The sequence below is a fragment of the Nannospalax galili genome, unplaced genomic scaffold, assembly GCF_000622305.1.
Source record: "Nannospalax galili isolate Female #2095 unplaced genomic scaffold, S.galili_v1.0 scaffold334, whole genome shotgun sequence".
In the NCBI taxonomy this organism is placed as follows: Eukaryota; Metazoa; Chordata; class Mammalia; order Rodentia; family Spalacidae; genus Nannospalax; species Nannospalax galili.
This window is the reverse complement of record NW_008336888.1, coordinates 1,085,441-1,099,983: the sequence shown is the minus strand read 5'-3', so window position 1 is coordinate 1,099,983 and position 14,543 is coordinate 1,085,441. Positions and strand designations below refer to the sequence as shown.

The 14,543-nt window shown below is 44.1% G+C and overlaps 1 protein-coding gene across 6 annotated transcripts in view; it reads right to left on the bottom strand.

Annotated features, from left to right (window-relative positions):
• Matn2 (matrilin 2) overlaps positions 1–14,342 on the bottom strand; it is a 193,950-nt gene extending 179,608 nt beyond the window's left edge. For all 6 annotated transcript variants that reach the window (XM_008831538.3, XM_008831539.3, XM_017797745.2 and 3 more), the window contains exon 1: positions 14,135–14,342. The gene's annotated coding sequence lies outside the window, so the exon portion shown is untranslated. The remainder of the gene's footprint in view (positions 1–14,134) is intronic.
• Positions 14,343–14,543: the final 201 nt, after the last annotated feature.

Below are 14,543 nucleotides of genomic sequence, written 5' to 3'. Positions count from 1 at the left end.
ATATCAGATTATTATACTGCCCCATAAATATATACAACTTTAAAATATCATAAAAATTTAATTGAATCTGTGATTTATTTTGTGGGGCATGTATGCATGGTAGTGGTGTGTATGTTTGTGTCAATGTGTGTATGGTGGTGGGGTGTGTGTGTGTGTGTGTGTGAATGTGGTATGTGGTATGTGTGTATGCAAGTGTGCTGGTGTGCTCACTTATGCCAGCTCATAAAGATTGACATCAAGCACCTTCCTCAGTAAATCTCCACCTTACATTTTGAGTCAGGACCTCTCTCTGAGCCCTGAGCTGGCCATTAAATCTCAACTGGTTGGGCAGCAAGCCCTAAGATCCTCCTGTCACTGACTCCTACTGCTGGGATTATAAATATTTACCACTAAACCCAGCTTTTATGCTGGGTTCTGGGAATCTGAACTCAGGACCTCATGCTTGTTCGGTAAGCACTTTACCCACTGAGCCATCTCCCCAGTCCTTGGTTTGCTTTTTTAATACTCTTCGCCTTCTTTCCACAATGATCAAGTGTAAAGTCCATGTTTTCTTATTTTAGAATGCACCCATATGCTTTGAAGCCCTGCTTCCTGCCTGACATGCCCACACTTACATTAAACATTTAGAAAATGATATAATGAATAATTATCATTTCTAAAACACCACTGCATGTGGTCATGTTTTACTATAGATTTCAAGAACTTTTCATTTTCAAGTCACTACTGCCAAACCAAAGGGACTGGAGATAAAAGGAAGGTAGAAAGTTAAAAACAAAACTAAACACTTCCAGCCATCTAACTGGGTAGATGACTTGCCTCTTTCTGCCTCAGCTTCCTCGTCTTTAAGTTGGGATGACAGTAGACCTTGTTGTATGAATTAAATCAATTCACACATACATCACACACACACACGCATGCATGCACGCACTTAAACTAGTGCCTGGTGCACAATGAGTAATGAATAAGTGTTAGCTATTTGTTATTCTTTTATTTTTAACTCATTTACTTGTTAGGGGTGGGGGTTGGTATGCCATGGTATGCATGTGGAGGTCAGAGGATAATTTTCAGGAGTTTGTTCTGTCTACCATGTAGGTTCTGGAGATCAAACTCAAGTAGTCCGGCTTGACAGCAAGCACTTTTACCCACCAGTCCAAAATTCATAATGTTTTCTTTTTCTTTTTTTTGAGACAGGGTCTCTCTGTAGCCCCCAGCTGTTCTGGAAATCACTATGAAGACCAGGTTGGTCTCTCTCTCATAGAGATCCACCTGCCTCTGCCTCCTGAGTGCTGATATTAAAGGTATGCATCACCACACCTGGCCCCCAAATCCATAAATTTTTTAAGTATATGTAAGTATTTTAAGTATTCAAAACTTTCTCATTTCAAAAAGAAATGCCATGTTAAGGTACATACTGGTAGATAATACTTCCTATATATGATGAATTATTTATATAGTTAATACAAAATATTTATATCGAGCCAGGCGTGGTGGTGCACACCTTTAATCCCAGCACTCAGTGGATCTATGTGAGTTCAAGGCCAGCCTGGTATACACAGTGAACTCTAGGCCAGCTGGGGCTACAAGAAGACCCTGTCTCAAAAAAACCAAAAAAATATATATATCTTTTTCAATAAGAAACAAAAACACTTAAAATGTGCAAAAGATTTCAAAAGTCATATCACCAAAGAAGATAAATGGAAGACAAACATGAAAAGGTGTTCAACACCCTTAATCATTAGAGAAACACAAATGAAATCCACCATGAGGTACCACCACAAATCCACTGGAATAGCAGCACTGAGAAAGACTGACATAATCAAGTGCTAGAGAATGTGAGGAAATTGCAACCTTCGTACTTCATTGTTAAGAATGCAAAATGGTTTGTAATTTTGGAATAAAACAATTTGGTAGCTTCTCATAAAGTTAAACCTTGCCAAATGACAGAGCGAAGGGTGACCAACTATCCCTTTCTAGCCATGCTTTAGCATAGAAAGTCCAACACCCTGAGCAACACTTCAATCCCAAGAAAACCACATGCGTTGTCCCTTTACCAGCCCAGATCCTAGATATTCACTCAAAAGACATGAACATACAGCCACACAAAGACTATTTCTCAAATATGTATAGACGCTGAAAACTGAGAATAATCCATGTATCAGCTGATGAATGGGAAAGGAATGAGGGTACAGTCTCACAATGGAATCCTTCTGAGCAATTAGAGGAATGATCTGCTGAGTGAATCTCAAAATAATCACACTAAGTGAAGGCAGACAGACAGAAAGACTACTTACTGAATGTTTTCAATTATATGAACATCAACAAAGGGCAAAACTACATGTCAGGACACAGTTGAGTGGTTCCGGGAGCTAGTGGTTGAGAAGAGGACCAGCTATGAAGAAGCCCAACAGACACCTCACAGGATGGAAGTGTTTACATTATGATTACAATGGAGATATATATTTCTTGAAATTCATTAAAATGACAGCCTTAAAATTAATGAATTTTATTCTAAGTTAAACTTCAAAAAAGATGTTACAAAATAAACAAAGGGCATTATGGAAGAGCTGGAGGAAAGAGCTAAATGTGGTGGAATGCTGTCTTCTGGGCATGACATGGCCTTTGCATGTCTAAACTCTTGGTAGCTGTGATTATCTGCACAAGACTTGTACAAGATTGGATTCATCAACATTCCCTCATGGAGAAGAGAGAAGCTCACAAGGTCCTGAACCTCCCTGAGGATCTGTAGGAAGGTGATGGCTGCTAGAAGAGGGAGAGACACTTTCTTCAGTGGTGTACTCACTGGTAAGCTGCCCATGCTCCTGTAAATGCTAAGTAAATTCACTGGCATACACATACCACATACACACACACACACACACACACACACACACACACACACACACAAAGACATGAGGGCCATTGAGATGGCTCAGCAGACAATGGCACTTGCTGCTCAAGCCCAGAGACCTGATTTCAATCTCTGGAACCCATGTAAATGTGGAAGGACAGAACCAACTCCACAAGGCTGTCCTTTCACCTTCACATGCACGCCCATGTGCACATACACACACATAAACTGAAAAAACATTTTAAGACATGAAAATAGAAGAGGGGTTGGGAGGGAAAAAGAAAGGATAATGGGGGAAGAATACGATCAAATACATTATATATGTGTGCAAATGTTATAATGAAACCCATTATTCTGCATAATTAATATATGCTAATAAAGTAAATAAATATGGACAAGAGGCTATATAGATACCAACATAATAATAGCAATATTTGTATCAGGCAATACAGGTTTTTTAGTAAGATAAAAATAAGCCCATGCAGACCGTCAGGCCAATGGTTGTTTCCTGGTTGGCATTTACAGCTGTCAACATCTGAACAACAGGCGCCATCTCTAAGTGGAAAATGAAATGACATTTGAGAACAGTGCTTTTCATCCATGAGCATATGAGGAGGTCTGTTGTGCTGAGAAATAGAGGTTAATTCAATATGAACAGCTTCCATGAAGCATCTGGAAGCACAGAAAGAATATTTTGAAATAATACAAAGGCTTTGACTTTTGCTTTAGCAATTTTTCTCCTTTCCATGGGACAATGAATCTTTTCACTTAGCTTTACCAAGAGTCTGGGGCAAAGAGGGCACGGGAGACTGTTCTGGAAGCTATGGGTTCTTCTAAGCATCACTGATTCTAACTCAGGAGGCAAGTAGGATCTCTCCAGAGTCAACAGTGTGTGCTATGGGCCTTGAACTGGGAGGCCTGGCTCTCAACACCTGTGTGACTTCGCTTGTGTGTCTTTTACTGTCATCAGCAAAAGAAGCATGACATGAAAATGGTGTTCCTATGGAACAGGCCAGCAAAATCCTGCTATGCTGGTCCACAATATACCCTCCTGGTAGTAAGCCCTGCTCATAGAAGAAAAGAGAGTGGGAAGGGCACTAATGTTTGTTTAGTATCTATGACAGGCCAGGCAGTGAACTAGGAGTTTAACGATCATCTCAATGTGATCTCCATCATCATCCTGTAAGGCGGATGGGATGTTAACTTTGTACACAGAACACTAAAATTTATAGATGGAGACCCCCTAAGGCCTCAGAGATAGTTAACTGACAAAACTATAAAGATTCTACCCCTGTCAGAGAGAGAGAGGGAGAGAGAGAGAAGAGAGAGAGAGAGAGAGAGATCCCCCCCAACTTGCAACTTTTTAGATGCCAGGTTCAACAGCTGTGTCCCTCCCAGGCCTCTGCCAGTATACATCAATATGTGACTCTATGTATGCATTTACAGAGAATAAGGCAGTGCTAAGAGGCATGAATCTCAGAAGCAGGCCTTCCTGTCTCCCTCCCACCTACTGTGAGAACCACCATCTCCTACATGGCCAGCAAATGGGAAGTCAGTGTCTGCTAGGACTCAAAGGCACCCATGGTGTATAGGCAGCTCTAAATGTTAGACCTTGGTTCTTAGGGAGGTTGACTTGAGGTATCTGTCTGTAACTCCCACCCAGAGGTAAAGACTTGCTGCCACCTCAGGGTGTCTAGACACAAGCTCATCTTCTCCCACTCAAGTCCTTTCATGGTCAAGCCTACCCCACAGGCTCAACTGTCCACACCCAGGTCAGAAACTGGGAGCCAGTCTCCATCTGCCCTCTACATCCCTACTCTATTCAGGTATGGGCTTTCCTAACTCTGCTGCCTTCCTGTCCTGGCCACTGGCTTCTCCCATGGCTACATCCAATGCTTCACTCTAGCCCTTTCACATCCAGACTCTTGCAGGAGCTGCTGAAATGCCCTCTCTGTGCAGGTCCTTCACCTGTTTGGGGTTTGTGTGTGGCCAGACTGAACATAAAAAAAGCTTTATATTCAAGCCCCCCTCATAACTGATCTCTGGTCACCTCTCCAATATGGAGGTTTCCACACCCGAGTTTCCTAACTGGAGCCTGAAGCATTTACATTCTTTTATACTGAATGCATTTGCCCATGTTGGTCCTGTGGCAAGCAATATCTACATTGTGCATTAATCAAAATGGCATTCAGCCCTCAATGCTCATGTCACCCAGGCAATAAAATGTTTTCCCAAGGACTGACATTCCATGCGGCACAGCAATGGACGTGATTGCTATGGTAGTACTTCTTTTACCCTTGCTACCACAGATCGCTTCCTGCCTAGACATGAGCTCCTCCTTGGGACTACACCCTGTAACCCGTGGCTCCCACATGCTGGGCACCAAATCTTGTAAGTAAATTTTTAGATAATCAATAAATGTTAGATAAAGGCCTATACAATATAAGACTATTAATAAATGCCAAAGCAAAATGGTTGCTCAAGCCCATGTCTTTACATACTGTATTTGTCCAAATGTAGGTTTATTAATGGCAGAACCCCCACATGCAATTTCTTGACCAACTTGAACATATAAATTTAAATATTTTTCTTTTTTAAAGGATAAAAACTCAGTCAATTTTATGTCTTACAGGGTTTATACTGAGTTCAATATTGTATAACTATATTAATTCAACTGTGAACCTAAAAATTTTATAGCCACCTTTGAAAGAGATGTATCTTTGCTCTGGAAATTGTTATTGAGTATGTTAAAGCTGTAATGAAATGCTTCTTCTAAAAAGTAAAAAAAATATTTTTAAAAAATTTATGTGTATGAGTGTATTGCCTGCATGTGTATAAGTGCACCAATGTCATGCAATGCCCATGGAGGTCAGAAGAAGGCATCAGATCCCCTAGAACTGGAGTTATCGATGGTTGTTGGCTACCATGTGGATGCTGGGAGAGAAACCTGGGTCCTCTGCAAGAGCAATCAGTGCTCTTAACTGGTGAGCCATCTCTCCAGTGATTATGTGTTATGTGTATGAGTGTTTTGCATTAAGTATTAATGCACCATGTGCACGCAATGGCCCCAGAGGCCAGAAGAGGGCATCAAATCCCCTGGAACTTGAGTTTTGGATGGTTGTTAGCTGCCACATAAGTGCTAGGAACCAAACTCATGTCCTCTATAAGAGGAGTCAGTGCTCTTAACCACTGAGCCATCTCTCCAGCCTACAATACATAATTTTAAAGGATACAGATAAACTACCACATATCTTATAATAATGTATCAGCTGGTGCAGATGCATATTTAAAACATTTAAAATTGTTAAACAGTATATTAATTTAGAAATAATGATTTTGATGAAAAATGTTCTATAAAACAAAGTTCTCTATGATTTCATTAAATGATGTTTCCAAATGGTTTGCTCACTTCTCTAACACAGATGTCTTATTAACACTGAAGATGCCTTCTGAGGGACTCAGCATCTTCACTTCTAAATCATTTTAGCACACATCAGGGTTTGAATCCATATATGAAATATAAAATGTTATCCCAGGCAACAGTTCCAATGTATAGAATATAAGGACAATTGGATTTTCAATATATCCTGAAAGCATACATTCATAATCTCTACAGCTTAACTACTCATTATGTTGTTCCTTAAAATGACTTTTAAAAAAACACAATACAAAACATTATCCAATTCCCACCATCGCAACGTTGTACCCACAAAACTAGTTACTGAATTCAGAGTGGAAATTTCTGGCACTTTTTAAGTCAGTTGATTTCTGTAAGTATCGAAAACAACCATGACTGAGGTAACTTTGGCTAATGTGTCTTCTCTGAACAGTACTTTGTCCAAAATAGTTGACAGAGCGCCATATCCTTGAAGAGACTATGCAAGGATTAAGTTATAAGGCAATTTCCTCTCTTTCAAAGAATCATGATTTAGCAAAACCTATCACCTTGTATTTTGGTGCAACTGCCCCTAGGTTTCCCCTCACCAGTCTAACACTGACTCTGTCTGGGGTTTTCATGTGTTTGTTTGTTGTTTTTCTTTTGATGTCTTCTACATGCCTTTCCCTTTCCACCTCCCACAGTCACAGCCCTAGACCTGGCCAGTATTCACACCAGATCTGCAAAGGCTTTGGCAGAGATTGCCAGTCGGGCCCCAGGATCTTCTCTGCCTTTTCCAATAGCAAAAGAACCTCACTTTCCAACTGGACACATGATGTGCAGGGATGAGGACACTGAGTCCCAGTCTTCCCCTTTGCCCTCCTGGTGACGAAGTGCTGGTCAGAGGAATAGAAATGGACATGATGCCTGCAAATTCTCAAAGGTGTTTTTCTTCATAATTGGGAAGGGCATCTCAACTCCTGAATGTGAGTATCATCACTGGGTGCTACGCAGTTGTCTTGGACCATGAGGTACCACAGAAGTGGAAGCCATGTCCAATAAAAGAAACAAGCCAGAGAAGGGTAGGTCTCTGACCCCACACCTGCTTGGATTCCCAGTCTCCAGGTTTCCTGAACCCAAGACAGAAATAATCTCCCTTGTTTAAAATCTTGCTATTTGGTCTTTTCTGCAACTTGTAGCTTAACCTAATCCTAAGGAACGGACTGCTTCCAAGTCTGTCCCACTGACCCCTCTGGCACCAGTGCTAGTTTGCATTTTGCCAGCACTGTATCATGCTTACATGCTTAGCACCCTCCTGTTCAACAACTCTCAGCAGCTTCTACATCCCAATAGAATCAAATCTAGACTGCTTAGTTCAGCACTCAAAGCCCTGGAATCTGGCCCTCTGTTATAATGCTAACCTCAGCAAATCCCCGAAGGACACCACCAATACACATATATATATACACACACACACACACACACACATGTACTCTTCAGCATTAACCCACCACTGCAAACCCATGCCTCCACACAGGGTCTCTTCATTTCTGCTAGAATGGAGTTTATGACAACGGAAGTACTGGGTACTTGTCATCCTTTTAAAATAAAGTGTAAATGAAAACAAATGAAATAACCCTTAACAAGAGAATAGATGAAGTGCAACATAGTGAGATAGTCTGTAGTAGGTAGAAAGAATGACTTATTGCTTCATGTATAACATACACAACACAATAAATTATGAATAATGAACAAAATAAAATCCAAAGTGGACAAAACTCAGGGCTGAAGATATGGCTCAGAAGAGCACTGGCTGCTCTTACAGAGGACTCTGGTTCAGTTCCCAGCATCCACATGGCAACTAACAACTGACAATAACTCCATTTCCAGGAGATCCAATGCCTTCTTCTGGTCTCTGTGGGCACTGCACTCAACATGATGTACATTCATGCACATAAAATAGAATAAAAATAAATAATTTTTTAAAAACTAATCTACAGTCATAGAAACCAGGATGGTGGCTGTATTAGTCACTTTTCTGTTGCTGTGATAGAAACACTGACCCAAGCAATTTATAGAAGGAAGGGTCTATTTGAGCTTACGGTTCCAGGGGAATTATAGTCCATCACGGCAGGGAGGCATGGTGGCTGGAGGCAGGTAGAACAGGAGTAACAGAAGCGAAACCCTCACATCATCATGCAGGCACAGGAAGCAAGAGACTGACCAGAGATCTGGCAAGGCTTAAGAACTCTCTAAGCCCATCCCCAGTGACACGTTTCCTCCACAATAGCCACACCTTCTAAAACCTCCCAAAACAGCACCATCATCTGGGGACAAAATGTCCAAACACTTGGAGCCTATAGGGGACATTTTCATTCAAACCACCACAGTGGCTACACTTGGGAGATCAGTGCAAAGAAATGGCCATGAAGGAGGATTCTGAGTACCGGGACCAACCTATTTACAGATCAGATTGCTGTCTACATGTGTTCATATCATGAAAATTAATCCAGCTGCACCTTTGATTTGTGCACTTTTATGTACGGACTCATTCACAAAAAGTTTTCTTACAAAAACTAATCTATGGCCAGGTGTGGTGGCACACTCCTGTAATCCCAACAGGTGAATCTCTGTGAGCTCAAGGCCAGCTTGGTCTACATAGCAAGTTCAGGCCTGTCAGTACCATTTGGAGACCTTGTTAATAAAACAAAACAATAAAAGCAACAAAAATTAATCTACAATGATAGAGGAACCTTTGAGGGGGCTAGATAATAGTTAATTTGGGGTCACAGACAAACTTTTGGGGTACATTACTTGCTTTGTAAAACCCCACTGAACTAACCAGGCGTGGTGGTACATGCCTTTAATTCCAACACTCAGGAGGCAGAGGCAAGTGGATCTATGTGAGTTCAAGGCCAGACTGGTATACGTAGTGAGTTATAGGCCAGCTGGAGCTACTGGGAGACCCTGTCTCAAAAAGATCCTAAACCCCCTGTCAAAACTCACTCAACTAAGGCCTATGCACTATGCATCCTTTTATACATCTATATATTCATTCATTTACTTCTTTACTTATTTTTCAGTGCTAGGGACTGAAGTTGCAGCCATAGATCAGGTGGTAGAGCGCTTCCCTAGCATGCTGTGAGGTCCTGAGTTCAATTCTCAGCACCCCCGCCCAAAATGCTAAAGATTGAACCCAAGGCCTCATACATGCTAAGAAAGCACTCTCCCACTGAGCTACATGGCCAGATATAAACTCTTATGAATTTATTTAACAGATAATTATGCAGTCCTATACCAGGCTCTATTCTCTGATCCTCCCATGGACCAAGGAAAAGAGAGTAATCATAGTTGAAACAGAAAATCTGAAGAATGTTTCATGGAGTTCTCTCTTGAGTGAACCACTGTGCATCTTCTAGAAGGGGATAATAATAATGATGAGGCTGCACAGATGGCCACTATTTGGAGCTTCCTCTCAAGCCCAGTAGCTGGGAGAAGAATGTCTTTCTAAAGGTGTCCCTGTCATAATCCCCAGAGTCTATGACTGTGATGCTACACGAGGAAAAGAATTAAGATCACTAATCAGACAACCTTAAAAATCTCCTTTCAGATCAAGTATGGTGGGACACATTCCTGTAATGTCTGCACTCAGGAGGCTGACTTTGGAGAATCATGAGTTTGAGGTAAGCCTGAGCTACACAGCAAGGCCCTATCTAATAAAATATGGAGGTAACACTGGACTGTTCAATCCTAACGTAATCTCAAGGGTACTTAATGATAGAGGCAGAAGAAAGAATGGAAAAGTAGCAATGTGATGCTCAGAGACTTTGAAGATAGGAAGGGCAACAGGAGGAGCGACTCAAGCAGCCTCTGAGGTGGTAAAGGGAAGGAAATGTAGAAGACTCCAGCCCTGCCACCACCTGCATCTTAGCCCAATGAAAATTCCCCAGAATTCAGACCTCCAGAACAATAAGCTAGTAAATCTGTGTTGTTTTAAGCTTCTAAATTTGCAGTAACTTGTTACATAGGAAATTGATACAAACACTGTCTGGGAATCTCAGGGAAGTTAAAGATCATTTGCTGGTGAGGCCTTGCAGAGACCTTGCTTGCTTTGTGTGGGAGGCATTCCTTGTATTTGAGAACTCTAGAAGGAGAAGGAACTAGAAATCCTTACCCTGGAAAAGTCAGCTAGTACAGTCGATGGGAAAACAGCTTGTCCTGAGAGGTTAGGGTCAAAAATTGGGGGCTAGTCAAAGAAAGGGAGAAAGCATAAAAAGGACAGAAGGAGAAATTTCTGGTCTGAAGTTGAAACAGAGGGCTCCAAAACAGGCTTAGTTGATGTGGATGATCTGAGGATTTTGAGATGGGAAAAATCAGCCTTCATTTTCTACATGTGCTCAATAGAAATACAAGGTCTCTGTAAGAGAGAGACAGTAATGGGGAAGAGGGCAATGAAAGGGGGGTAACAGAGAGAGAGAGAGAGAGAGACAGAGACAGAGACAGAGAGACAGAGAGAGAGGACACAGAGACAGAGGGGTTGGAAGATGCTGTCCCTGGCTTTGAAGATGGAAGGAGGGACCAGGAGCCAAGAAATGAAGTCAGCTTTTAAAAGTCAGAAAACATGAGAGGACAGGTTTTTGCTAAAGTCAACCAAAAGCAAGTGCCCTGCGGACACCTCAATTTAGTCCTGTGAAACCCATTTAGCTTCTGATCTCCAGGGCTGCAAGAGAATGAAATAGTATATGTAGCACTACATTTGTGGCAAATTGTTGTAGCAGCCATAGGGATGTGTAGCATCACAGTAAAGTGATATTCCAACAGACACTGAGCTGTATTCCGCACCTAACCACAAAGCCAGTGACAACACTCAGAACTTTCAACCTGCTCAGTCTCTGATTTTTTTTTCTGTTTTGCTTATATTTTATGTGTATGAGTGTTTTTCCTATGTGTATGGAAGTACAGTGTCCATGGAGCCCAGAATAAGGCATTGGATCCCCTGGAGCCAGAGTTATGGACAGTTGTTAGAAACTGTGTAGGCGCTGGGAACTAAACCCAGGTCCTCTACAAGAGCAGACAGTGCTCTTAACCACTGAACCATCTCTCCAGCCTCAGTCACTGATTTTTATTCGTAGCTATGTTGAAAAAATTAACTCACTCTGAATAAATATCTACAGCATCCTACACAGTGTTGAAAAAATCAACAACTTCAATTTGGCCCTTAAAACCTATGAACTAATACCTCAGTTAGAAGGATCTGAGGCCAACGTTATAACAAAAATAGCTAGAAAACATCAAGCATTTACTCAGAACCAGTCACTGTATTCAGCACTTCATGTGTGCTAGGTCAGTTTTCTCAACAATCCTATTCCTTATTTACAGACTTGGAAACTGAGGCACTGAGTCCAAGTCATTTTTCTAAAGTTCTTACAAGTATGAGGGGCTGGGACTAGAATTTGGATCCTTCAGGTGTCAAGAACACTGCTTTGAGCTGTACTGCTATCCGTCATCGCTGTCTAGGTCACTGTCATAGTCACTATAATCACTAGAATTCAGCCCAGCCCAGCCGCTGAACCACCTTCTTGCTGTGCTGGCTGTCTGGCTGCAGCATTGAAGATGACCTCATGGGCTGGAGCTCCAAGGGGTCACCAGATTCTTGGAAGAGCCTCCCTGCCACCGTTTCCCAGCAACAGTAAGAAAGGCACCACTTTCTTGGGTATCCGCCTCCCCCTCCCCCAGACCATTATGAGTCACCCCCATGTGCACATTAAACAAAGAAGGGAGTCCCCCTTAGATTCCTCAGAAATCCAGGACTCCAGGGAAAGGACTGCGCGTGTTATACACCAGGAGCAGGGAGGGAATCCCAGGGGAACGTCCCAAGATGCCTTTCCTGGCCTACAGCTCTTACCCTAGCATCTCCTTGGTCACTGCCAACCCAGTTGGCTTTTCCTAAGACTGGACCTTTTCTCCCTCTCTCCTTCCCCATCCCCCATCTCCCTGTGCCTTTTCTTAGTTACCTGTGAGAACTGTATCTAGGCAAAACAATTCCTTCCAGGCTGATATTCCTTCCCTTCTTAAAATCTTTGGAAATCATTTCAATTGCCTTTTTTTTCCCTTTTGATTTTTTTGGAGAAACGGTTTCATGTAGCCCAGGCTGACCTTGAACTTACTATGTAGACAAGGATGACCTTGAACTTCTAATCCTCCTGCCTCTACCTCTCAAGTGCTGGAATTATAGGCATGAACTATCATGCTCAGCTTTCCAGTGCCTTTGGCTGACAAGAGATGGATGGTGTTAGCTGATAGGAGTTTAAGGGCTTGACAGTTGTTCAAGGGTGCTTCAGATTTGCACTGTGCTATCTCCAACGATGAGCTTAGGCCTGGGTAGCTCCTGATTGCCTGGATCTCAACTCCAAAGACAGGACCCCCAAAGTCCTGGTTTTTAGAAAAGAGCAGCTCACCTTGGAGACCTGAGGCTGAATTCTACAGCTTGGACTAGAAGTACCAGCAGACAAGGAAATGGAGGGTGAAGAGGAGCAGACATTCACCTTCCTCACTGGGGCTCCTAAGGGACCAAGTGTCAGAGGCTTAGAGGAAACCTTCCAGGTCACAAACTCACCTTGGTATCTTGACCTGGTTTTATGAAGCTATCCCTTTCAAAGCAGTCAGAAAGAACAATGCTATAGTGGACTTTGGCATTAAAAAAAAATTTCTGCTGGATGTGGTGCCCACACCTTTAATCCCAGCACTCAGGCAGGTGGATCCTTGAGAGTACAAGGCCAGCCTGGTCTATGTAGTGAGTTCAGGTCCCCTGGGACTACAGGGAGACCCTGTCTCAAAAAGGCAGAAAAAAAAATTCCTTTTAATACATATGGACTACCTGCCACCCTAGTGAATTCCTCAAGAGGTTTTTCCCAGAATTAGGGAGGGGGTGAATTCACTGTTTATCCTTTTTCTGTAAAGGTAAATGGTGGAGCTCATTTACATAACCTTAGGAGGCTTCTAGAACTAGCTTTGGGACTTCACTTGTCAAATCTCATTTAATCCTCACAGGCCTATAAGAATTATCAGCCCCACTAGATGGATGAGGAAACCGAGGCATGGAGTTGTTGGGTTATCTCCAAGTTCTCCAACCTGTAAACTTGGCAGCTGGGGTTTGAGCCTGGCAGACTCAAGCCTCTTTTCTTCACCCAGGCAATGCAGCATCTTGACTGCCCCATTCCTCAAAGGCTGATGAGAGGTGCCCTCGGTGCAGATGCATTGTAGGGTTGTCACAGATGTCACTGTGGTTTAAGACAATCTGGAAATCCTAACTGGGTTTGTTCAGGGTGGTGGGAGTTGAGTCCCGGATGAGGGTACCTCCTCTCAGAGCGCCCACTCCTGGAGACTTTACCAGGGGTCCTTCCCATATTTTCTGTCCTCTCCCCAAACTGCCCTCCGGGTTTCCAGCAACTACCACAAAACACCCTCTTCCTCTGGTTCTTCCACAATACTAGGAAGCCAGACCTGCCATAGAGAAATCCAAACAACAGGGGATTGATAGCAGCCTACGGGGGAAACAGTTATTTTCTACCAGGTGAAGAGGAATCTCATAGCATATCTCAACAAGTCACCCATTCCTCAGGAGGTGTAGACCAGGTCTGGGTGTCCCCGCGGCGGGGCACAGCGCCTCCGCCGGGCACTCGGGGGTCACTGCCGCGCTCAGCGTCCCGCGCCCTGCCGGGTACTTCTCCCGGCCGAGGGGTCGGGGCAGCGCCGCCTCCGACTCCCACTCTCCTCCGGGGACCGCATGCAGCCACCGGATGGATGGCGGGCCAGGGGGCGACCGCGAGCGTCGTCAGCCCAGGTCAGTAGGTAGGTCTGTCCGCGCCTCGGGGCAGCCCGGCTCCCCGCGGGCATCGCGCCACGCTCACCTGCAGCCCGCGCGGGGGAAGCGAGGCAGGGGCGCAGGCCCGCGGGTCCGTCACGGTGGTCGGTCGCCTCGTCCCGCCGAGGGCAGCGACGCTCCTCGGGGACCGCTCCGGGGACGCGAGGAAGAAGCCCGCGCAGCCGCCGTCTCCTATGCCGCCGCCGCCTCCAAGTCCCATCCCAGAGCGCTCCCGCGCGCTGGCTGCCTGAGGCTCCGGGCAAGGGCGGTGCGGCGTGGGGAGGCGGCGCCGAGCGAGGGTGGGGAGCGGGCCGGAAGGAGGGGTGTCCTCTTTGGGGATGGGGAAGGCGGGGATAGGCGGTGGCCAGGGTGGCCCCACCCTGCAGGCAGCCCCCAAGCCCGGGACCCTGGCCGCGCGCCCTGCTGCCAACCTAGCTTGGTTTTGTGCATCCTCA